Source organism: Pleurodeles waltl, chromosome 8, assembly GCF_031143425.1.
Source record: "Pleurodeles waltl isolate 20211129_DDA chromosome 8, aPleWal1.hap1.20221129, whole genome shotgun sequence".
Lineage (NCBI taxonomy): Eukaryota > Metazoa > Chordata > Amphibia > Caudata > Salamandridae > Pleurodeles > Pleurodeles waltl.
This window is the reverse complement of record NC_090447.1, coordinates 354,705,518-354,730,281: the sequence shown is the minus strand read 5'-3', so window position 1 is coordinate 354,730,281 and position 24,764 is coordinate 354,705,518.

The following is a 24,764-nucleotide window of genomic DNA, read 5'->3' as shown; positions in this document are numbered from 1 at the left end:
AAGAGGCTCCTACTCCCACTAATGTGTGCTACTCCCAGAGGAGAGAAGAATGCATGCTCAAATGCATGCGGTGGCCTGACACGGTTCTCATGACTAGCCTTACTGTTGAAACAACAAACATTCTCTCAGTCTCGGCAGGGGTATGCATGTGCAGGGGGGGTTAATAGATTTAAATTTATTAAAATATTTTCTTTTTTTTAAACTTACCTCCTCCGCTACGTACTGCTCCTCACTCCCAACTGACTCCCACGTCGTCGCTGCATGCAGGCACAGGCTCCCAGCCTGCCCTGTGGCCAATCCTGTTGCAGCTCTAAGCAGCATCAGGATTGGCTGTAAACGCCCTGGCTGGGCGCTCCCAGGCAAACTAGAGCCTGTGCAGGCTCTCTCTAGTCCAGCAACTGTGTTGTTGGGCTGGAGAGAGCCCTTTGCGCAAGTGTGTTTGGCCGGCCCGAGAACATACATGCGCAGTGACAAGGAGTGCACAGCGCTCCCCCTTAGTGCATGTCATCCCGCGGCCCCGCCCCTTTAAAAGAAAAGGATAATAAACAGTTTATTATCCTTTTCTTTGAAAGGTTTTGCAGCTGCCGCTATTGGCGGGCGACACTCCTCCTCCCTTATGGAGGAGCTGCCCCTGCTTTCTCCTGCATACGTTCATCATAGAAAACAAATGTTTATGATATGTTATATGTGATGAAGCTGAAATGAAGGTTTTACATTTATTTGACGCATAAACGTAGTGCTGCAATAATCATGTGTGACTTTAACCGAACTAATAAAGATTGTACGGGGACAAAATGTGCCCTCAGAGTAGTTTGCCAACATTTATAAGCGTGCCTTATATAATGTGATGTATTAGAATTGCACTAATCCGACATAATCGTAAACGTGTGCTATGATTTGCTTGTTTGAAATGTTTTAGCTTAGCATTACTTTAGTGCAGGCTTCGGCCTAGTTGCCTGGTCTCACGATTTAGATGCTCGTATTTTTCCAATGTGCTATTAAACGTGTATTTCTGCTTGAAGCTGTACTTTTCCACTGAGATCGTTCACATGCTTATCTTAAGGTTTCGTGCCAGCCTGGCATTTTTCTCTTTGCTCCAAGGTCAATCTGCAGGTGCGGACAATGGAAGCTCTGAAAATGAGTTAATTGGTATAAAATGTTGCAACTTGCGTACCCGTCTCCAAGGATAATGTATGCTTAAGTAAAAGCTTGAGAAATGTTGTTTTTGATTGGATAATTTGAAGCTAACCTATGAACCCTCCAATGGAAGACCCTACTGGATTTGAACTGTTGTCTATTTAAACCAGGTGCACGAGAAGAAAGTAGCCATTGCAGCCATTATTGCCGTTACCCGCCATTTTGCAGCTATTATGGCCCACCTTGCTGCGACGCCATTTTGAGAGACTTTGATGCTTTCTCTAATCGAGAGAAAGAGACTTAAATGATTCTTACCCTAGAGACTTTAACTTTGATTTGTCCCTTTGCATGAAGTAGTAGTTTATCTTGCTGCCGTGAGGCAACTGCCCCGTCCACCCCTGCCCCTTTGCCCCCGTCCCATGCTGATCGAGAAACGATACCTGTGAGACGAAGACTTCCTTGAATGCTGATTGAAATTGGTAAATATGAAAGGAAATTGTACAATTGCATTGTGTTTCTTTTAGGTAACCAACTGCTGATTTTGATAAGAGCCCTAGTTAGGAGTTTTCTAAATTAATATTGCTAAATTGTTTTTGCATGAAGTCCCACATGCCGATGCTAATTTGAGGTTAGATGAGGATTCCTTTTGTTGCACGATGCAATTTGAGACCTTGTTATGCTGACTAAATGTATGCAATTAGCTCATTACAGATTATAGTTTTAGTGATTTGCATTGCTATTATCGAATGCCTTGTTATTCAAATGCTGCATAGATTGCACCTGTTTCGCCGTTATGGACAGCTATTAATGTTCATTTACGTTTATCATTTGGTGCTGAGACACATCTATATTGTGTTAGCTTTGTTAATATAGGGAAATAAATTCACTAACTTTGAATAAACTGGTGTGGTTATTCCTGACTGAAAGGTCAGGGTTCGCCGAAATGTATTCTGGATTAATTGTTAAGTGTTATGTTGATCAGGGCATTGCTTATGTTCGTTATTGATTATTGGTTTGATTAAATTGACTGATTAAGGGTGGAGAGGGTCCCACTTAGCCAACAGATTCATCGGCCAAAAGAGCGTCCAAAGTACAGGTAAATTACTAGTACGGAACGCTCTATCAGTAGATGGTAGCAGAGGATGGTTACGATCCATCGACCCCGTACTCTTAAAGTACATGGTGTTGAATTAAAGGTTACGACCTTTGAGACCACACTCGAGAAGTTGAAGTAGATTTTTCTTGGGTAAAACAGATTGACAGAATGATGATGGGCTAAGTCCACCGCGACTTTCCCGGGATCTCGGAGCTTGCGAATGAAGAGAATGGAGGTGTGAGATCAGCTTTGGCAGTACTAGTGATGGTATGAGTGAAGTTAGGATTTTGCGCTTGCACAGCTTATTGCCGCAGATTGTGTGAAAAGGTTGCGAGGATTTTTTTTGGGAATAGCGGAGGTGCGACTCCGAGTGTAGAAGTAGGGAAGTCGTCGAACTTCATAGAAATAGCGGAGGTGCGACTCCGAGTGTGAGAGTAGGGAAGTCGTCGAACTTCATGTGCATGTGGCGCTTCGTGCATAAAAAGGTCCACGTGGTTGTTGTTGTTGAGACGGGCCCTGCGAGGTCAAGAGACTCCGGAGTATGTTGAAAAGTGTATGAGACACTTGTTTTATGTTGTGGTCTGGTCGGTTTAGTAGGTTGATCGGGCGTGGTCAACAAGTCGGTACGTGTGTTAAGGGAGTGAAAGAAACTTCGACTTCGGGCTTTGACAAAATTCTAAGTGCACTAGAATAGATCACTGACAAGTTGAGAGCAGAGTCTGCGGGTCAGATTTGCTTGCGAACGTGGGGACCGAGAAAGATGGAATAACTGCCGAGGCTAGTGAAAAATCCCTAAGGTCCTGAAGCGATTGTGTTACCCCTCCTGTAGTAAACCGACAGATCTGTTTTATTATTTTTTTTGGTAGCTCGCGATACATGCAAGAAGTTGTTACGAGAGGAGCTGAGTGAAGGAGGACTAGCCGCGAGGCTTTGTCAGCCGCAGTGTGTGTGAGTGTGACGTCACTAGGAGCCGCGCTGGGATAGGTTGGTTGTAGAGAAGGGTCGCGCACGGATTGGACGCAGTCCGTGGGGCTCGATCGGAAGGGGAAAGGCAAGCGAAGAGTATTCCGGGAATTAAAGTCACCTATTGATTACAAACTTTGTGAAATAAAAGACGAGAAAATGAAATTTTTTAAAGCATTAAGGAGTGCGATGAAGGGGGAGTCTTACATTAAAGCGAGCGTAGGAGAGGAAACACCGCCCGAAGGCACACCAGCTTACATTGTAATGGAGGAAAAGGGGGTAGCTCCGTGTCTTTGGCTAAAGCAATGGCACAAGCTGACAGAGAAACATGGGAGCGTAGCGTTCCCGATCCATGGGACATTCAATATAAGGATCCTAGAGAATTTGAGATTCGCGATGTACGACATGAAGGTACCTCCAAGGCCAGCACAGTTTGAGGCTCTAGCAATTTGGGAACTAATGGCTAGACAGCAGCAGCAAAATAAGTTCGAGACTAGGATAAGGAAGGTAGAAAAGACACTAGCGGACGCTAGGTGGGATAATGCACAGAAGGTGTGGAGGTCAGATGTATTGCAGGGGATAAAATTGTTTCCCGCAATTACTAAGGAAGAAGAGGAGACAGGTAAGAAAGCTACCTGTAAGACAAACAGGAGGTGTTCCAAGGAGAGAGAGGACGAGGAAAAGTTGAGAAGAGAAGAGGAGTTAGAGGATGAGGAGTTAATCATGCAATTGCTGAACGACCGTCCACCACCTTATGCAGAGAGTGGACAAGGTCCAAGTACCAGTTCTGCCCCTCCGGCACCGGTACAGAACAGTGAAACTCAGAGTTCAGGAGCATCATCGGGATCTAAGGACCCGAGTTTACTGTTCACCCCGCAGATACCGCAGGTTAGGAGAATATATCCAGATGTGCCCATGTTGAAACCAGCAGAAAATTATCAGCCGCAGATCCCAAGGTACTACAGCAGTGACAACAGTGCAGGAATGATTCTAGATCCAATCGCAATGGGAGGACAGAATGGTCACAACCCAACAATGGCACAAGCTGAATCAACCCAGTTTTTGATGCCTCAAAAGCAGATGCAGGGGGGAAACGCACATGCTCAGATGACGGGGAGTCAGATGGGCATGCCGGCAATGATGACCCATAGTGTGGGAATGAACATGTCTCAGAACATGGGAAATGGACAGAACCCAGACGCGATATCACTACCCATTACTGTAGGTCCGCCGGTACCTTTGTACAGTCAGCCTAACTTAGGAATGAGCGGTCAGGGATCAATGCTGCAGAGTGGGACAGAAAGGAGGTGCATAGAAAACACTCCAGGGATAACTCCGATAGCAGCTCAGCCAACCGGATCTGGGTCCTTGATGGAGTTTAGTCCCATATGTGCTCAGTCGACAGTGGTGAGGTCGAGCCCCCCACTGATAATACCTCTAACATCGAACACTGAAAAGTTGCCGCAACCATCAATGGCAGTCGATGTGAATGCTACACTGATGGGGTTGAATGCGCAACAGCTGACACAGTGGTTCAACAGTCTGAATTCCACACAAAGCTCAGCCAGTGGGAAGGGAGAAGATTATCTGAATAGGGTCAGGTTGAACATGGAAGCACAAGAATTGGTGGAAGGGACTATGGGTGTGAATAGGTTAGAGTCCTACTCGGAAGAAGAGCTGAGGTATCTATGTCCCAGGATTACGAGAGAAGTGAACAAGGTACATAAAAGCTTGCAGGAAATAGCTGACAAAAACGGGGTTGACATAGACAAGACAAAACACTTGAGCAGGAGCTACAGGTTGGATTTCGGGACCACAGATTTTGAACACATGAGGTCAGCAGGCATGAAGGCGCACCTTAGAGAATTGTTGCTGAGTGCACAAGTATGGAGGTGCTTAGACAAATGGGAAAGCAGATGGGTAAGGAGAAAGGAAAAGAGGAAAGGCAGTGTCCCAGAGCTAAACGAGAAAAGACCACAGAGTAGTGATGCAGTAACCATGTTACCAATGAGGGAGACAGCAGGGGGGAAATTAATACATGTACCATGGCATAGAAGCGACATTCAGTCTTTTACGGATGATTTTCCCAAACTGAGAGAGAAACCGATTGAATGGTATCAACAGACTGACAGGTTTGTGAAGCTTGCAAAATGTCTCTGGGAAGACCTGAACACTCTCTTTGAGATTGTGGTTCCGGCAGATTTGTGGGAGGATTGCAAAAGAGCTGTAGGTTGGCCGACAAGTGAACCGGAGAGAGACAGGGATACGGGTGCACCATCACCTATGGTGATGAGCTTGTACTATAAGGTGATTGAGCATTTGAAGACGAAGGTTGCCGCGAAAAATGTGGATTGGCAGAAGATCGATCGAACTGCCCAAGAAGCTAAAGAGTCGATTCATAGTTACTATGAGAGGTTGTTGAAGGCGTTCAAGAACTACAGTGGCACGGAAACAATAGAGGCGAAGGACATGCTTCATTTTGTGTTTAGATTTGTGGAAGGGCTGAGACCAGAGATAAGTCAGATGATAAAGTCGCATTTGATTTGTTGGCAGTCGAAACCTATTGATGAAGTATTGAATTATGCGAAATACTGTAGCGATGAAATTGAAGTGAAACAGAAAAAGTTGAAAGAGAAAGTGATGATGATGCAGCTTAAAGCAGCTCAGACAGGTTTGCAAGGTTTGCAAGGGTTGCAAGGGTTCCAACAACAGGTACCGCAACCGCAGCCGCAGTTGCAGGGAAATATGGCGTTTCAGCCACAGGCGAGAGGCAGAGGCAGAGGAGGTTTTGTGAATAATGGTCCGGATTTGAACACTGTTGTGACTCCGAATGGTGTGCAGGCATTGAAAAAGGTGATGCCGTGTCACGTGTGCGGAATTGTCGGTCATTGGAAACGCGAGTGCCCGATGGTGGTGCAGGAAGGTGCAGGTGTTGGTCAGCAAAACAATGATGTCAATGCATTTCAGACAATGAGGGGACCGAAAATGAGAGGTCCAAACCCAAATTTTCAGACCATAAATAAACTACAGGGATTACAGCCCATGCAGCCGCAGCAGATGCAGATGCCCTGTGTGCAGATGACGCAAATGCAGCCAATGCAACAGCAGTTACCCATGGTACCTAATAAGCAAATGCAAATCCCTTTGGCACCAATGAGTCAGCAGCAAGTGATGGTTCCTCCACAGGTCTCGGGTCAGGTAATGAATACAAATGGCACCGTACAACAGTTCCCATTACACAGTGAGAGTGGAATAAACAATGTATGGGAGAGTGAAAGTTCAGGAGAGGAAGGAGATTGTGTGCTTGCAGCATCCTTGGAAGTTGATCAAAAGGGTCCGTACGTGGAGGGAAGAGTAATGGGTCATCGTGTCTCATTCTTGGTTGACACAGGAGCCACACGTTCAACTGTTAAGAGCATTGAAGTACCAAATTTGCCACTCTCAGGAAGGACAGTTCAAGTGGTGGGAGTAGCAAACAGGCACCTGACAAACCCAATTACAGATCCGGTACCAGTCAGCATTGGTAACTATCAAGGGTTACACAAATTTGTGGTATGTGACTCAAGCCCGATAGCACTGTTAGGGAGAGACCTATTGTGCAAATTGGGTTGTTCGATTATGTGTTCGAACGAGGGAATTAAAATACAGACGAGCAGTGATGGGGAAGAAGAGGACAGTGCAGAGGGGGATGAGATGGAAACTGTCGATGAAGAGTATCCTCTGATTTGTCTCTTCCCGATGATAACTGAAGAAGATATTCCAGCTGAATTACGGGAAACAGTTGGAAAGGAAGTGTGGGATATGACAGGGAAAGAGGTGGGATTGATGAAAGGAGTGGAACCAGTGAAAGTGACTGTAAAGCCCAATGCAACCTTTCCCCAGACCCCACAATACCACATGGCACAAGACACCCTTATGAAAGTTGCCCAACTCATTGACGAATTTGTAAAACAGGGAGTACTGAAAGAAGTGTTAAGCAGTCCATGTAATTCACCAATAATGGGACTAATAAAGCCGAGTGGAAAGGTCCGAATTGTACAGGACTTGAGGAAAATAAATGACATCATAGTCAAATGCTGCCCTGTCGTACCAAATCCAGCTGTGATAATGTTTCAGGTCCCTTGCGATGCTGAGTGGTTCTCAGTCATCGACTTGTCACAAGCATTCTTTTCGGTGCCTCTTCATGAGGACAGCCAATTTCTCTTTTGTTTCAAATTCTTAGACAGAGTGTACAGTTGGTGTCGAATTCCTCAAGGGTTTTCTGAATCACCGTCAATATTCAATCAGATTCTAAAGAAAGACTTGGAAGCATTAGAATTGCCATTCGAGTCAACCCTAGTACAGTACATCGATGACTTACTGATTGCATCAAAGACAGAAAGTGGCTGCACAGCCGATACCATTGCTCTGTTGAACCATTTGGGAAGGAATGGACACAAGGGGGGTCATTCTGACCTCGGCGGTAAAATGCCCTTACCACCGGTCATAAGACCGCCATAACACCGCCGCGGCCGCGGTCAACCGCCACGGTCATTCCGACCCACAACGGCCAAACCTCCAAAAATCCGTCCTCCACTGCAGCCCGCCACATCGGCGGGCAGCGATAAACTGGAGATGACCAAACCTCCACCGTCACGCCAACAGAAATACGCCCATGCCATTACGACCCACGAATCCACACGGCGGTCATTCAAACGCGGTATTCCATTGGCGGTACACACCGCCGCGGTCAGAATACACACACATCACCAAAACACAGCCACATTGGACAATTTGAAATACACACACCTGATACACATACACACACCACTCCCACACAATCAACCAACTATAAAACACACACCCACACCACCCACAAACCCCTGCGACCCTAATTACTGAGAGAAGGAGAGAGAGACACAGCAGACAATCCATAGCAAGACACACTGAGGCACACTACACCATCACACACACCACATAGTAGCACAAAGCACCACTCACCAACACACTCCGCATCACATACACCACCCCACACCTCACCCACACCACCCCATGGCACCCCAAAGGCACCCACGCTTTTCGGACCAAGAACTCCGGGTCATGGTGGAGGAAATCCTAAGAGTGGAACCCCAGCTCTTCGGCTCGCAGGTGCAGCACACCAGTATAGCCAGGAAGGCGGAGCTATGGCAGCGGATCGTGGACAGGGTCAACGCGGTGGGACAGCATCCCAGGAATAGGGAGGACATCCGCAAAAGATGGAACGACCTACGGGGGAAGGTCCGATCGATGGTCTCCAGGCACAACATCGCGGTCCAGAAGACTGGCGGCGGACCCCCACCCACCCCTCCCGAATTTACATCGTGGGAGCAAGAGGTCTTGACCATCCTGCATCCTCAGGGCCTCGCTGGAGTAGCCGGAGGAATGGACTCTGGTAAGTCCCATCTCAACTACTATATCCCCCCCACCCCACCAGCATGCCAACCCACACCCCCACCCTCACCCCCAAACCCCCAGCACACATCCTCCCTGACAATGTCTCACCAGCACAACCCACCCATCCCAACACCAACTCCTGCATGCCAACACAAATCATGGGCACCCATCACCTAAGCATGACCACTGCACTAACCCCTCCCCCCCACTAAATACCCTCACAACACCTCCCTCCAGGGAATGCCTGCACTGGGGGACAAGGGCACCCACAACACGCATGCTATTGCACACACAGAAATAATAACCAAACTCTCTTACCCCATGCAGGACCCGAACGACAACACACCAGCCAGGAGGGTCCAGAAGTGTCCATCCCACCACCGGAACAGGCCCACACTGAGGATAGCAGCTCTGTCAACAGTGAACCTGATGACCAGCCCGGACCATCGGGGACCTCTGGGCAGTCGGTTCCCCTCAGGCAGCCACAGGCCACACCAGACCCGACCCCCTCTGCCGACACCAGCACAGCTCCCACCCAGCGGGCCCATGCCTCTGTCTCTAGGACAGCTCAATCAGCGGTGTGTCTGCCACTACAGGGCACCCAGGCTAACCCAACACCCCAACAACAACAGGGACCTGGGGGCAGTGGTAGCGGGCACACCGTCCAGGGGACAGAGGCCGGGGGAAACCGGGCAGCTCGGAGGGCTGCTGTGCGACAGGGGGGGGAGGAGAGGCCCAGGGAACCCACTCTCCAAGAGGCCCTCACCACCATCATGGGGGCATACCACCACTCCCAAGAAACGATGGCGACGGTACTGGCCAGGTTCACTAAGATCCAGGCACAGCAGGAGGAACGCTACATGGGGTTCAGGGAGGAGCTGAGAATCATCGGGACCACAATGGGGACCATCGTCCTGGCCCTCCACAGGATAGAGGACGCGTTGCGGGACCATGGTGCACCACACAGGGCCCCTGTCACTAGCCCGGACCAGGAACAGCCTACCACCTCCGCTAGTGGACAGGAGGTCCCAACACCTCGACAGCCCCACAGAACCCCACCTCCTGCTGAAGAACAACCACCCCGTAAGAGGAGCCTGAGACCAAAGAAAAAGACAGAGTAGGATGTCAAGACCCCCGCCTGCAGGACATACCCCCTCAAGTCTTCCCACTGTCCCACATTGCCACCCTGTCCAACCATGAACTGCCTATGCTCCATCCTTCCACAGGCAAAAGGACAATGCACCTGTGAGACTGAGAACTGGACTCTGCCATGGATATTCCTCCACCCCCACCCATCACCCTTAGAATCACATGTACCGATATCTAGCACTGTAAATAAATCACATTTTGCACACAAATCTGTTTTGAGTCATGCTGTATTATTGACAAATGTATTACATATTACTGTTCGATTTCTGTTCTGTCAATTAGTCATGACAACATACCAATGTCAATACGCTGTATTTCATGGGCGAACCAAGCAGAAGTCAGGTACTGAGTCAGACAGCACTGAGAAGGGAAGGGAAAGGCAAAAATTAATGAAAAACATCTGTGGGGAACTACAGAAAGTACAGATGCAGGAGGCTATAAGCAATTGTGAAATGGCGTGGGTGATTCTTACCTGGGTGTTACTGGAAATACTGTTGTATCACTCTGTCCCTATTGTCTGTGTCGTCCTCTGAGTCTTCCTCCTCTTCACTCTCCACAGGCTCCACGGCTTCTACAACATCACCATCTGGACCATCCTCCTGCAGGAAAGGCACCTGGCGTCGCAAAGCCAGGTTGTGAAGCATACAGCACGCCACGATGATATGGCACACCTTCTTTGGTGAGTACATTAGGGATCCACCTGTCATATGCAGGCACCTAAACCTGGCCTTCAGGAGGCCAAAGGTTCGCTCAATCACCCTCCTAGTACGCCCATGGGCCTCATTGTACCGTTCCTCTGCCCTTGTCCGGGGATTCCTCACTGGGGTCAGTAGCCACGGCAGGTTGGGGTAACCAGAGTCACCTATTAGCCACACACGTTGTCTCTGTAGCTGCTCCATCACATAGGGGATGCTGCTATTTCGCATCACATACGCGTCATGCACTGACCCTGGGAACTTGGCATTTACATGGGAGATGTACTGGTCAGCCAAACAGACCACCTGGACATTCATCGAATGATAATTTTTTCTGTTTCGGTACACCTGCTCATCGTCTTTTGGGGGTACCAAAGCCACATGGGTCCCATCAATGGCACCAATGATGTTGGGGATATGTCCAAGGGCATAGAAATCACCCTTCACTGTAGGCAAGTCACCCTCCTCGGGGAAAATGATGTAGCTCCGCATGAGTTTCATCAGGGCAGACAACACTCTGCTCAAAATCTTAGAAAACATAGGCTGAGACATTCCAGATGACATGGCCACTGTGGTCTGGAATGACCCACTGGCCAAAAAATGGAGGACTGACAAAACCTGCACCAGAGGGGGAATCCCTGTGGGTTGGCGGATGGGGGACATCAGGGCTGGCTCCAGCTGGGCACACAGTTCATGGATAGTGGCACGGTCAAGTCTGTATCGAAGTATTATATGGCGTTCTTCCATTGTCGACAGGTCCACCAGCGGTCGGTACACGCGAGGATTCCTCCTTCTCATCGCAAGTCCCAGCGGACTGTGCCTAGGAAGGACAACATGGAGCACAGAGTCAGGCAAACCACAGGTACGTACAGACAGCTTGCACAGTTAAAGAATGGCAATGGGTTGAAAGGCGTGTATGTGTGGCAATGCAAGGCCTAGGCCTGTGTGTCGCAGTCAAAATTAAGCCATGTGGGCCCTTGAAATGGCGGCTGCCTGACCTGTGAAGTGGGACAATGGGATGTGAGGTCAATGCGCTGGCGGGGCACACCGTGGCGGTAGGCGGTCGAAGACCGCGGCGCAAAGCCGCATTGGTTAACATTGAAGCCTATGGGTTTCAGGAGCCAATGACGAAGTGCGCCGGCGGTCGCGGTACGCACCGCCGCGGTACGCACCGCCGCGGTACGCACCGCCGCGGGCGTGACCGCCATTTTCTATCTGATTAATCACTCGAGACCTGATCATCCACAGGAGAGGACCTATACTGCAAGTGCTGCTGTGACCTCGGTCTGGAAGATACAATGGCTGCTGCGACTGGGGAAAGGGCCCCTGCCTTCACGTCTGAAGAGTTGGAGAAGCTCGTGGATGGGGTCCTCCCCCAGTATGCGCTACTCTACGGTCCTCCAGACCAACAAGTGAGTACACCGGGTGCTAATGGAATGGGCTATGCCTGTGTGGATTGGGGTGGATGTAAGTTGGTGGGGTGGGGGGCGAATGAGGAGTGCAACGCCCGACAGATGAGAGCATGTGCCATATGGCAAAGTGGGTGGGTGGGGGCCAATTACATCTAACATGCAGGTCATTGATGATTTCCTCCTTTCCACCCTGTACATGTCTAATAGGTCAGCGCCCATCAGAAGATCGAGATTTGGCGTGCCATCGCCAAGGAAGTCCGGACCTTGGGGGTCCACAACAGACGGGGCACCCACTGCCGCAAGAGGTGGGAGGACATCCGCCGCGGAACAAGGAAGACCGCAGAAACACTGCTGGGGATGGCCTCCCAACCTAGGAGGGGTGCCAGTCGCACCATGACCCCCCTGATGTCCCGGATCCTGGCGGTGGCCTACCCTGAATTGGATGGGCGCTTTAAGACATCACAGCAGACACAAGGGGGTGAGTATCAGCACATTCTCCTATCTTTCTGCGCAGTGGAGGCGTCTGGGTGGGGGAGGAGGGCTGTGGGTGACATTAGGCCAGGGCGCTTTCTGTAGTGTAGTCCTCTCCCTTAGGCATGGCCCTGTGCCCCCGGCCCCCACCTCTGTAGGGTGACAAGTACAGCCATTGAAGGTCCAGCATCTCCCATGTGCGCGTTTGACGTCTCTTGGCCTGTTGTCTTAGTCAGTAGTACTGAGTAGTGTACCCCGAATGCGCGGCTTAGTGCATTAGGCACCTGTGTCTGTCCTCTCCGCCAACGGTGTTGACATTGCATGCACTCAACCTGGACTTCTTTTTTCTCCCCCCACACTTTCTCTTCATCTTCTTGTGCATGTGTGCATTAGCATCATCAGGCGGAGGAGATATGGCATCGGAGCACGAGGGAGCTGCAGGACACAAGGCCCCGGTGGGCCCAGGAACAGACACCGAGGGCACCAGTGATCCGGAGGGCGAGGGGAGCACCACGACGGGGACCGCTGGTGAGAGCAGCGAAAGCGACACGTCCTCGGATGGGAGCTCCCTAGGGGTGGCGGCAACATCCGTGCCCCCCGCCTCTACAGGTACAGCCGCCACCCTGCGCACCAGCCCCGCCCTCCCAGCAGCCCCTCAGTCTTCGCTCCGTGCCGGTTCGCCCAGGAAGGCGCGCGTCTCCTTCGCCCCAGGCACCTCAGCCCCTGCCCCTGTTGCCCCTGCTGCCCTCAGTGCGGAGCTCATTGACCTGGTCAGGACGCTCATTGTTGGGCAGACGACCCTTTTGAATGCCATCCAGGGTGTGCAAAGGGAGGTGCAACAGAGCAATGCGTACCTGAAGGGCATTCATTCGGGTCAGGCTGCCCATCAACGAGCGTTCACTGCTCTGGCCTCAGCACTGACGGCAGCCACTGTCCCAGTTTCCAGCCTCCCTCTTCTGACTGCCTTCAGCCTGTCTCTGTCTCCTGTTCCTCAGCCTATCCCATCCACACCATCAGACCAGCCTGCACACACCTCAACACCCAAGAGCAGCTCATCCAAACACAAGCACCACAGATCCCGCAAACACTCACCCGAGCAACACACAGATGCAGACATGCCAACAGCCACTGCCACCCCTGTGTCCCCCTCCTCCTCGTCTCCCTCCTCCCTCCCTGTGACGTCTACACTCACACCTGCATGCACCCCAACATCAGCCAGTGCTTCCATCACCACCTCACCCTCCAGTACAGTCCACACTCGTGCAGTCACCACCCCCACTGCCATGTACACGTCCCCTGTGTCCTCTCCCACTGTGTCTGTCACCCCCTCTTCCAAGACACACAAACGCAGGCAGCCACCCACCCAACAGCCATCCACCTCACAACAGCCTACAGCACCAGCACCTTCACCCAATGACAGCACACCTGACTCTCCTACAACCACCTCCTCTACCTCCACTTCCATCTCCACTTCTCCTACCCTTTACCTTGGCCCTAAAAAACTTTTCCTGGCTAACCTTAACCTCTTTCCCCCCGATGACCTCCCCCCTCCATCTTCAAAGAGTCCCAAGAGCACCGCAGCCACCACCAGCCCAGCTTCCGGTGTCACTGTTGTGCCTGGGTTCTGGAGCCCACCCTTTGCCAGCAGTGACACATCGATCAGCAGCAAGGACACGTCCAGCCCCCCCCCCCGGCAAGAGGACCCGCAAAAACAAGGACCGCCGTGCGAGGACCGACAGGGCTGCCCCCAAGGAGCAATGTGCGGCCACTTCACCACCCACACCATCTAGGGGAGGCAAGGGCCCGAGAGCCCCATCAAAGGAGCGGAAGGGCAGCAGGAGCGCGGAGAAGGTGGACCCCACATGCCACATCCCAGCTGGGAAGGAGGACACTAAGGAGGCCAGGAGTCCGTCCCCGAAGGGTCCAGAAAAGTCACGGTCCGAGGGCGACTGAGCAGGGAGTCGAGGCCAGGTCTGGCTCCCTTGACCTGCTGGATGAGCACCGCTGAACAGGGCCCGCGGTGCAGAAGAGCACCGCTGAACCGGGCCCCGCCGTGGAGAAGAGCACGGCTGAACAGGGCCCGCGGTGCAGAAGAGCACCGCTGAACCGGGCCCCGCCGTGGAGAAGAGCACCGCTGAACAGGGCCCCGCCGTGGAGATAGGCACCGCTGAACAGGGCCCGCGGTGCAGAAGAGCACCGCTGAACAGGGCCTGCCGTGGAGAAGAGCACCGCTGAACAGGGCCCGCGGTGCAGAAGAGCAGCGCTGAACCGGGCCCCGCCGTGGAGAAGAGCACCGCTGAACAGGGCCCCGCCGTGGAGATAGGCACCGCTGAACAGGGCCCGCGGTGCAGAAGAGCACCGCTGAACAGGGCCTACCGTGGAGAAGAGCACCGCTGAACAGGGCCCCGCCGTGGAGATAGGCACCGCTGAACAGGGCCCGCGGTGCAGAAGAGCACCGCTGAACAGGGCCTGCCGTGGAGAAGAGCACCGCTGAACAGGGCCCGCGGTGCAGAAGAGCACCGCTGAACCGGGCCCCGCCGTGGAGAAGAGCACCGCTGAACAGGGCCCCGCCGTGGAGAAGAGCACCGCTGAACAGGGCCCGCGGTGCAGAAGAGCACCGCTGAACAGGGCCTGCCGTGTAGAAGAGCACCGCTGAACAGGGCCCCGCCGTGGAGATAGGCACCGCTGAATCGGGCCCCGCCATGGAGAAGAGCACCGCTGAACAGGGCCCCGCCGTCTCAAGCACCGCCCCGCTGGGCCCTTCCTCTCAAGCACCGCTCCGCTGGGCCCTTCCTCTGAGGCACCGCTCGGTGGGCCCTTCCTCTCAAGCACCGCTCCGCTGGGCACCGCCGTCTCAAGCACCGCTCCGCTGGGCACCGCCGTCTCAAGCACCGCTCCGCTGGGCCCTTCCTCTGAGGCACCGCTCCGCTGGGCCCTTCCTCTCAAGCACCGCTCCACTGGGCCCTTCCTCTCAAGCACCGCTCCGCTGGGCACCGCCGTCTCAAGCACCGCTCCGCTGGGCACCGCCGTCTCAAGCACCGCTCCGCTGGGCCCTTCCTCTGAGGCACCGCTCCGCTGGGCCCTTCCTCTCAAGCACCGCTCCGCTGGGCCCTTCCTCTCAAGCACCGCTCCGCTGGGCCCTTCCTCTCAAGCACCGCTCCGCTGGGCACCGCCGTCTCAAGCACCGCTCCGCTGGGCCCTTCCTCTCAAGCACCGCTCCGCTGGGCCCTTCCTCTGATGCACCGCTCCGCTGGGCCCTTCCTCTCAAGCACCGCTCCGCTGGGCCCTTCCTCTCAAGCACCGCTCCGCTGGGCCCTTCCTCTGAGGCACCGCTCCGCTGGGCCCTTCCTCTCAAGCACCGCTCCGCTGGGCCCTTCCTCTCAAGCACCGCTCCGCTGGGCACCGCCATCTCAAGCACCGTTTATGGTTCACTGTGCCCACCATGCCTCCTCCTTGACCAGTGGAGACTGTCATCCACCTGATGGACTGTGGCTTTGCACTCCCCAGGATGGTCCAGTGGGCAGCCCAGCCACTGTAGAGACTTGAGAGACTGTGGCTTTGCACTCCCCAGGATGGTCCAGTGGGCAGCCCACCCACTGTAGAGACTTGAGAGACTGTGGCTTTGCACTCCCCAGGATGGTCCAGTGGGCAGCCCAGCCACTGTAGAGACTTGAGAGACTGTGGCTTTGCACTCCCCAGGATGGTCCAGTGGGCAGCCCACCCACTGTGGAGACATTGAGAGACTGTGGCTTTGCACTCCCCAGGATGGTCCAGTGGGCAGCCCACCCACTGTAGAGACATTGAGAGACTGTGGCTTTGCACTCCCCAGGATGGTCCAGTGGGCATGGTGGCTCCTCGTGGATCTGGCGTCGTGGACTCATGTGGCTGTGGTGCCCCCCCCCCTTCCCTTCCCCCTGAGGTGCCTGTAGTTTTTACATCTGATGCCCCTGCAGTGTTCTCTCCAAAGGACTCAGGTCTCCTGTGTGGGCTTTGCCCTTGTTTCTCAAGACTTTGGCCCACGGACATGCTGAATTCGTAGGATGTGCAGGACTTGTTACTTCAGTTATACACTGATGTGTATGTCATTAGTTTTGTTGTGGATATCTTTCATGGTTGTACGCTAATTTTCTGGAGCTTTTTGGTACATAAATATTTATTCCAAATATGATTATGTCCTAGCATTTTTCAGGGGTGTTTGGGTGGTGTCACTGTGACTTGGTGCTCTGCATTGGTGAGTACATAGTTGGGGGGGGTGGGGGTCGCATATGTGTGTGCCGTAACCTTTCGTCCTCCCCCTCCCGTGTGTCGTAGGTGCAGTACTCACCGTTGTCATCTGCGCCGGACTTCGTACTCGTGGTAGATGAGAAGGTAGACGAGAGCAGGTAGGATGTTTAATTCGGGTTCCATGCTGTCCTCCTTCCTCCTGGAGTGCGTAGTGGTGAGCGTTTTCCCGTCCGTTGTCTGTTTCCGCCGTGTTTTTATCGGCGGTGCTCCCGCCCCGGAAAAGGTGGCGGATTGGTGAGTTGGAATAGTGTGGGCGGTACATTGTCTGCCGCCTGTCTGTTGGCGGTGACCGCCGCGCTGTTTGTTTGTACCGCCATGGCGGTCGGAGTGTTAAGGTGGCTGTCTGTGTTGGCGGTTCCCGCCAGGCTCAGAATCCCATTTTTTTTACCGCCAGCCTGTTGGCGGGTTGGCCGCCGCTTTAACACCGACTGCCAGGGTTAGAATCACCCCCAAGGTGTCTCCTTCCAAATTGCAGTTCTGTCAGAAGAAAGTGAAATACTTGGGTCACCAGATAGAGAAAGGGTCATGGAGAATAATTAAGGAAAGGATAACGAGTGTACTTCAAATGAGTCCACCAAAGACAAGGAGGGAGGTGAGGAAGTTTTTGGGAATGGTAAGCTACTGTCGTCAGTGGATTCCCAACTTCTCAACTCTAGCAAAGCCTTTACTGAAGCTGACCCAGAAGGATGCCTTGGATCAAATTGAGCTGAAAGGAGATGAGATGGATGCTTTTATTGAATTGAAAGAATGCATGTGCAGGGCTCCAGCTTTAGGTATGCCTGATTACACAAAGCCTTTCATATTGTTTTGTCATGAACGTGATGCATGTTCTTTGTCTGTCTTGACTCAAGTCCATGGTGGCATAAACAGACCAGTAGCGTATTTTTCAGCTACCTTGGATCCGGTCGCAGCAGCACTTCCAGGGTGTTTGCGCACCGTAGCAGCAGTTGGTATCAGCCTCACTCAGAGTGAAGGAATAGTGATGGGACACCCAGTAACAGTCATGGTCCCTCACTCAGTTGAGATACTTTTGACCCGCTCCCGAACGCAACACATGACTGGAGCAAGACTCACAAGGTATGAAACGATAATTCTGGGCTCACCGAATGTGCAGCTGAAAAGGTGCACTACGCTGAATCCAGCAACCTTGCTTCCCGGTGAAAATGCTGAAATTGAGGACACTGAGGACGTCGAGCATGACTGCCTTCAGGTGACTGAATTTTGCACAAAACCTCGACCTGACATTAAGGATACTAAGCTTGATGAAAACGACCAAATTGTTTTCGTGGATGGTTCATGTCTAAGAGATGGGATGGGGATTTTGAAAGCAGGATATGCTGTATGTACTGTAACAGGTGTCTTGGAAGCGTCCTGGCTTCAAGGAGTCTATTCTGCACAAGTAGCAGAACTTGTAGCCCTTACAAGAGCATGTCAATTGTCTGCATTGATGAAAGTCACCATTTACACTGATAGTCAGTACGGGTTTGGAATTGTGCACGACTTTGGGCAATTATGGTCACAGAGAGGTTTCCTGACTTCTTCAGGATCCCCAGTGAAAAACGGGGAGAGGATAAGGGAATTGTTACACGCCATTCAAATGCCAGCCGAAGTTGCAGTGGTAAAGTGTAGTGCTCATACAAAAGGACAGGACTATGTTTCTCTGGGAAATGCATATGCAGATCAAGTCGCAAGATTTTGTGCCTTGAACTGTATATTACTCAGGGATGAATGGAATTCAATAAGTGAACCAGAACTCGAACCAGCTGAAGCATTTGCCTTGAAGGTCGTAGATACAATAGATGAACTAAAAGCATTACAGAATAACGTCAGGGAGGATGAAAGAGATTCCTGGATTAAATCACAATGTATAAAGAGACCAGATGAGTTATGGGTTTCAAATGAGGGAAAATTTGTTTTGCCAAATAGTCTCTTATCACAGCTTGCGCGGTTCTATCATGGGCAAGCTCACCTAGGGAGAGATGCCATGATAAGATTGTTCAAAACTGACTGGTTTAACCCCAGATTTCGTCAAGCTGCAGAAGCAGTTTGCCATCGATGTGTCATTTGCCAGCAGATGAACCCAGGAAAGGGAACAGTTGTGAACGCAAGCCACATTGGCAGAGCCAGTGGCCCGTTTAGTAGAATGCAGATGGACTTCATTGAGATGCCTGTGCATGGAGGTTTGAAGTATGTGTTGGTGATTGTGTGCATTTTTAGTCACTGGATTGAAGCATACCCCACACGTAGAAATGACAGCCTTACAGTTGCAAAACTATTGTTGAGGGAGTTAATACCACGTTTCGGATTCCCGATCTCTTTAGAATCAGATAGGGGAAGTCACTTCAATAACGAGGTGATAAAGTTACTTTGCGCAGCGCTGAACATTGAGCAAAAACTGCATTGTAGCTATCGCCCTGAAGCATCAGGACTGGTGGAGCAAATGAATGGTACACTGAAATCAAGAATGGCGAAAATATGTGCATCGACAAATTTGAAATGGCCTGACGCATTGCCCTTGGTGCTAATGTCAATGAGAAACACCCCTGATAGAAAGACTGGATTGTCTCCGCACGAAATTCTCATGGGCAGGGCCATGAGACTTCCTGCAGTTCCCGCAAATGCGCTTTTGAATATTACAGATGATATGGTGTTAGACTACTGCAAGGGTCTGGCTGACGTGGTTCGCTCTTTCTCTCACCAGGTGGAAGCAACCACCTTGCCACCGATCCAAGGTCCAGGACACACACTGAAAGCAGGTGACTGGGTCGTGGTAAAGAAGCACGTGAGAAAGTCGTGTCTGGAACCCCGTTGGAAAGGCCCTTTCCAAGTGATCCTGACGACCACTACCGCTGTGAAGTGTGCGGGAGTTCCCAACTGGATTCACGCCAGTCACACAAAGAAAGTGTTGTGTCCCACAGATGAGGAAGTTGAAGCGCTGAAACTGCCAGTGCCTGATAAAACACTGCTGAGCGCCGAGACAGAGCAAAACCAAACCGAAAGCGAACAGGCAGGAACGGAAGAGAGAGAGATATTCTCTGAGGACGAAGCGACCAACTCACTTGGGGAAGACCAAGGAGAAAGTTCAGACAGCGACGAAGCAGCTGAAGGTGACAAAGAACCTGAAGCAGCTGAGGGTAGCAAAGAGCCTGAAGCAGCTGAAGGTGACAAAGAGCCTGAAGCAGCTGAAAGTGATAAAGAGTCTGAAGAAAGTAACGGTGACGAAGGGCTCGAAAGAGGTGAAAAAGGAGGAGAGCCTGATCAGAGGAGGGCTTTCCCAGAAGCAGACGATAGAGAAAAAGAAAAGGAGAACGTGATTGATTCCCCAGAAGGAGGGGACAAGGCAGAACAGAACGAAACAGTTCAAGCTTCCACAGAAAAGGTCGCAGGTCCATCAAATGGACCCGGTGCAAGGAGGAGACTAAGTATATCACCAATAAAACAAAGGACTAAAGAAAGTTTGAACGACGGAGAAAGGCCAAAAGTGAAAGAGAAAAGAAAGGAAGTGACTGTCGTGGTACCATCCTCAAGTGAAGGAAAAGACTTGGCCAAAGAGGAAAGTACCAGTGAGGCAGAATCGAAAAGAGAGGCAAAATTGAAAAGGAAAAGGATACCAAACAGGAGATATTCCGGTCCAGAATGGGCATATGCAGTCAATGACGATTGGACTGACGAATTTGTATCTCTTAGCCTCGAGAACGAAGAAGAAGAGATACCAATAGAAAAGAAAAGTTTTATGGACTCTGTCGATTGAAAGGGTAATAAATGACATTGCTTGCTATAATCTAACGTGATACAACCAGCTGAGACATTGCTAAACCGGATGAGACATTTGCTAACTTGATAAGACTTTGAAAACCTGATTGACTCTTAAACCCGATTTGAGACAACTTTTGGAAAAAAAAAAAAAAAAAGAGTTATTGCTGAACCGAGTTATTGCCGAATTGAGACAAATGCTGCTAACCGATAAGTGACTGGCCTCTTGAAGAAGACTGTGTGAACATCGCGCTCGTTCAGCTTTGTAACTGAATTACTAAATAGTTTCTTTACAGGTGCTTCTAGCTCTCTGATTCTATACAGATCATGACGCAAAATAGTAGAAAGAAATATTGTAAATATGTGTGTATAGGCTTGGTAATTGCATGTGTACTAATAATAATGGCAATAGTGCTTGGAATGCATGGAAAGGGTGAGAATGAGAAAATTGATGCTTCTACTCTTGCTCCTGTTACTGTCACTGAACTAACTGCATTGAAAAGACTAGAATTAGATGAGAGACACTTGCATGATAAGAAAGAACTTTCGTATAATGTTTTCTATCGCTTGCTAACAGAATATGTTGAGACTATGGATGCGAAGGATTGTTATGTGTGTACACAGATACCGACATCAGTAAAGGAAGGGGTGACTTATCACCACATGCCTCTTACATACGGGATTACATGTAGTATAGTAATGTCTAGGTTTTATGGTCAGGCTAACATACAGTATTTTTACTAAAATTATGATGTTACCTTTGCATATGTTCCTATAATAGCGCAGCTAAGCCAGATTGCTAAAGATTGGGATGCTAAAATAATGAGGGAATTTTTCGAGCCAATGCAACCTTTTGAAACGGCTCACGCTCATAGGGAAAACCTTACCTGCTCGCTCTCTGCAGTAGAAATAAGCTTTTTAGATCGCACAGATGATAGAAGGGCACAAATGAATGCGAAATTAGAAAAAGAGCTAAGTAAGAGGACTTCAGTAGATCATTATGATTTTGCCGCAATAAAGACACAAGGGAGAATAGCTTTAGATGCTTGGCATGTAGGGAAATTTTGTATATATCGAGGTGAATATTATTATGATAACATTTTTGTAGGAGCGAGTGAGTGTAAACATACGTTTATCTTCAAGGCCAAATGGACATTCATGATGAACGGACTTGACCCTGTCATTCCAGGAGTATATTACATTTGTGGGTATAATGCCTATTATCGTCTTCCGAAGGGATGGTGGGGAAGATGTTATTTGGGTATAGTTTTCCCAAAGGTTTATCAACTGGATGACTTATCGATGATTCCGAAGACATCTGGATCCCATCGTATTCAGAAAAGAGAGACCGCAGCTGCTGTGGTAGGAGATATATTTGGAGCCATGATTCCTTCGTTGGGAGTTGTGCTGAATTCCATCAAAATAAGAAAGTTGTCTACTATAGTGGATAACATGTTGACAAAGTTTTCAGGTGCTATAATCCTGATAGATGCTGAACTTGCAGCGGAAAGAGCTATGACTCTTCAAAACAGGCTTGCCTTAGACATTCTTTTAGCAAAGGATGGCGGCGTTTGCAAAATGCTTGGTGCGCGCCACTGTTGCACGTATATTCCCGACAACAGTGTGAAAATTAAAACTATGCTTGCTAATCTAACAAAAGAGAGTGGAGATTTGAAGGAACTGAAAGAACCAGGAGTGTGGGAAAAGGTTGGAAAGGGACTTGCTTCAGTGGGAAATTGGCTTGGTGGAATTTGGAATGGAATATTACTAAAAATAATACAGGGAATATTAATAGTACTAATTTGCATATTTGGAATTTGGGGAATAAAAAGGGAAATAATAATGATTATGGAAAGAATTAAAAGAAGGAAGGAAGAGAAAATGATGAAAAGAATGGCAGAAGAATACAAAGTGAAAACTAGGGGAATTAAAAGGAAAAGAGAACTGTCAGAATTTTAATGGAATAAAATTTGTGGGCATGATTTGGTGTGATGACAAGTAGTCATCAGAGGAGGGATTGATGAAGCTGAAATGAAGGTTTTACATTTATTTGACGCATAAACGTAGTGCTGCAATAATCATGTGTGACTTTAACCGAACTAATAAAGATTGTACGGGGACAAAATGTGCCCTCAGAGTAGTTTGCCAACATTTATAAGCGTGCTTTATATAATGTGATGTATTAGAATTGCACTAATCCGACATAATCGTAAACGTGTGCTATGATTTGCTTGTTTGAAATGTTTTAGCTTAGCATTACTTTAGTGCAGGCTTCGGCCTAGTTGCCTGGTCTCACGATTTAGATGCTCGTATTTTTCCAATGTGCTATTAAACGTGTATTTCTGCTTGAAGCTGTACTTTTCCACTGAGATCGTTCACATGCTTATCTTAAGGTTTCGTGCCAGCCTGGCATTTTTCTCTTTGCTCCAAGGTCAATCTGCAGGTGCGGACAATGGAAGCTCTGAAAATGAGTTAATTGGTATAAAATGTTGCAACTTGCGTACCCGTCTCCAAGGATAATGTATGCTTAAGTAAAAGCTTGAGAAATGTTGTTTTTGATTGGATAATTTGAAGCTAACCTATGAACCCTCCAATGGAAGACCCTACTGGATTTGAACTGTTGTCTATTTAAACCAGGTGCACGAGAAGAAAGTAGCCATTGCAGCCATTATTGCCGTTACCCGCCATTTTGCAGCTATTATGGCCCACCTTGCTGCGACGCCATTTTGAGAGACTTTGATGCTTTCTCTAATCGAGAGAAAGAGACTTAAATGATTCTTACCCTAGAGACTTTAACTTTGATTTGTCCCTTTGCATGAAGTAGTAGTTTATCTTGCCGCCGTGAGGCAACTGCCCCGTCCACCCCTGCCCCTTTGCCCCCGTCCCATGCTGATCGAGAAACGATACCTGTGAGACGAAGACTTCCTTGAATGCTGATTGAAATTGGTAAATATGAAAGGAAATTGTACAATTGCATTGTGTTTCTTTTAGGTAACCAACTGCTGATTTTGATAAGAGCCCTAGTTAGGAGTTTTCTAAATTAATGTTGCTAAATTGTTTTTGCATGAAGTCCCACATGCCGATGCTAATTTGAGGTTAGATGAGGATTCCTTTTGTTGCACGATGCAATTTGAGACCTTGTTATGCTGACTAAATGTATGCAATTAGCTCATTACAGATTATAGTTTTAGTGATTTGCATTGCTATTATCGAATGCCTTGTTATTCAAATGCTGCATAGATTGCACCTGTTTCGCCGTTATGGACAGCTATTAATGTTCATTTACGTTTATCATTTGGTGCTGAGACACATCTATATTGTGTTAGCTTTGTTAATATAGGGAAATAAATTCACTAACTTTGAATAAACTGGTGTGGTTATTCCTGACTGAAAGGTCAGGGTTCGCCGAAATGTATTCTGGATTAATTGTTAAGTGTTATGTTGATCAGGGCATTGCTTATGTTCGTTATTGATTATTGGTTTGATTAAATTGACTGATTAAGGGTGGAGAGGGTCCCACTTAGCCAAAAGATTCATCGGCCAAAAGAGCGTCCAAAGTACAGGTAAATTACTAGTACGGAACGCTCTATCATATGCCAGCACTTTGTCATGTCTGGAACAATTATAGTTACACCATCACGACCCTATCGATATGGGGCAAAATGCTGTTGACATTTTGCCATATGTACCTTAAATTATTAATTCTTGACCTATTTCTAAAAAGAAGTAAATCATTCTGTTGAATAGAAGATGAAAATTGTAAGACCCTTGTTTAAGGCAACAGCGCAGACAGGGATTACTGGGCCCAAAGCCTGGTGACTGACATTGCCCGTCATTGCAGGCTTTCAAATATCATAAAAATATTAGGTCTAGTAACTTAAATAATCTAGTCAACCTAACTGTAAAGCTCTTGACCCATCAACTGGTTTTAAATTAATTGGTCCTGGGCAAATAATTTAATTTACTGAGCTGCTAGTTTCTTCATTTTCACATATAAGAGCACCTTCACATATGTGAGTTCTGTATGTCTACTGTATAAAAAACAATGTTGTTTGATTTAATAAACTAAGGCCCGCATTTCAACATTGGCGGTAAAAACTGCCTACCACCGCAGCGACGGCCGCCAAAATACCATCACTGCGACTACCATCCATCCGCCATATTATAACCATAGCCGGATGTGGCCATACTGGCGGATGGCGGTAAGGTAGCGCTGCTACCACCAGCAGCGCCACACCAGTAGACCGTCACCAGCTGTATTATGAAAAATAATATGGCCTGGGGGTGTTCTTCTGGCAGGCGCTGCAGGAGTTAGCAGCGCCCCATCCCGTCCCCTGCCGGAAGACCCCCTGGATCCAGGTAAGTCGGGTCTCGGACAGGGGGAAGAGGGGA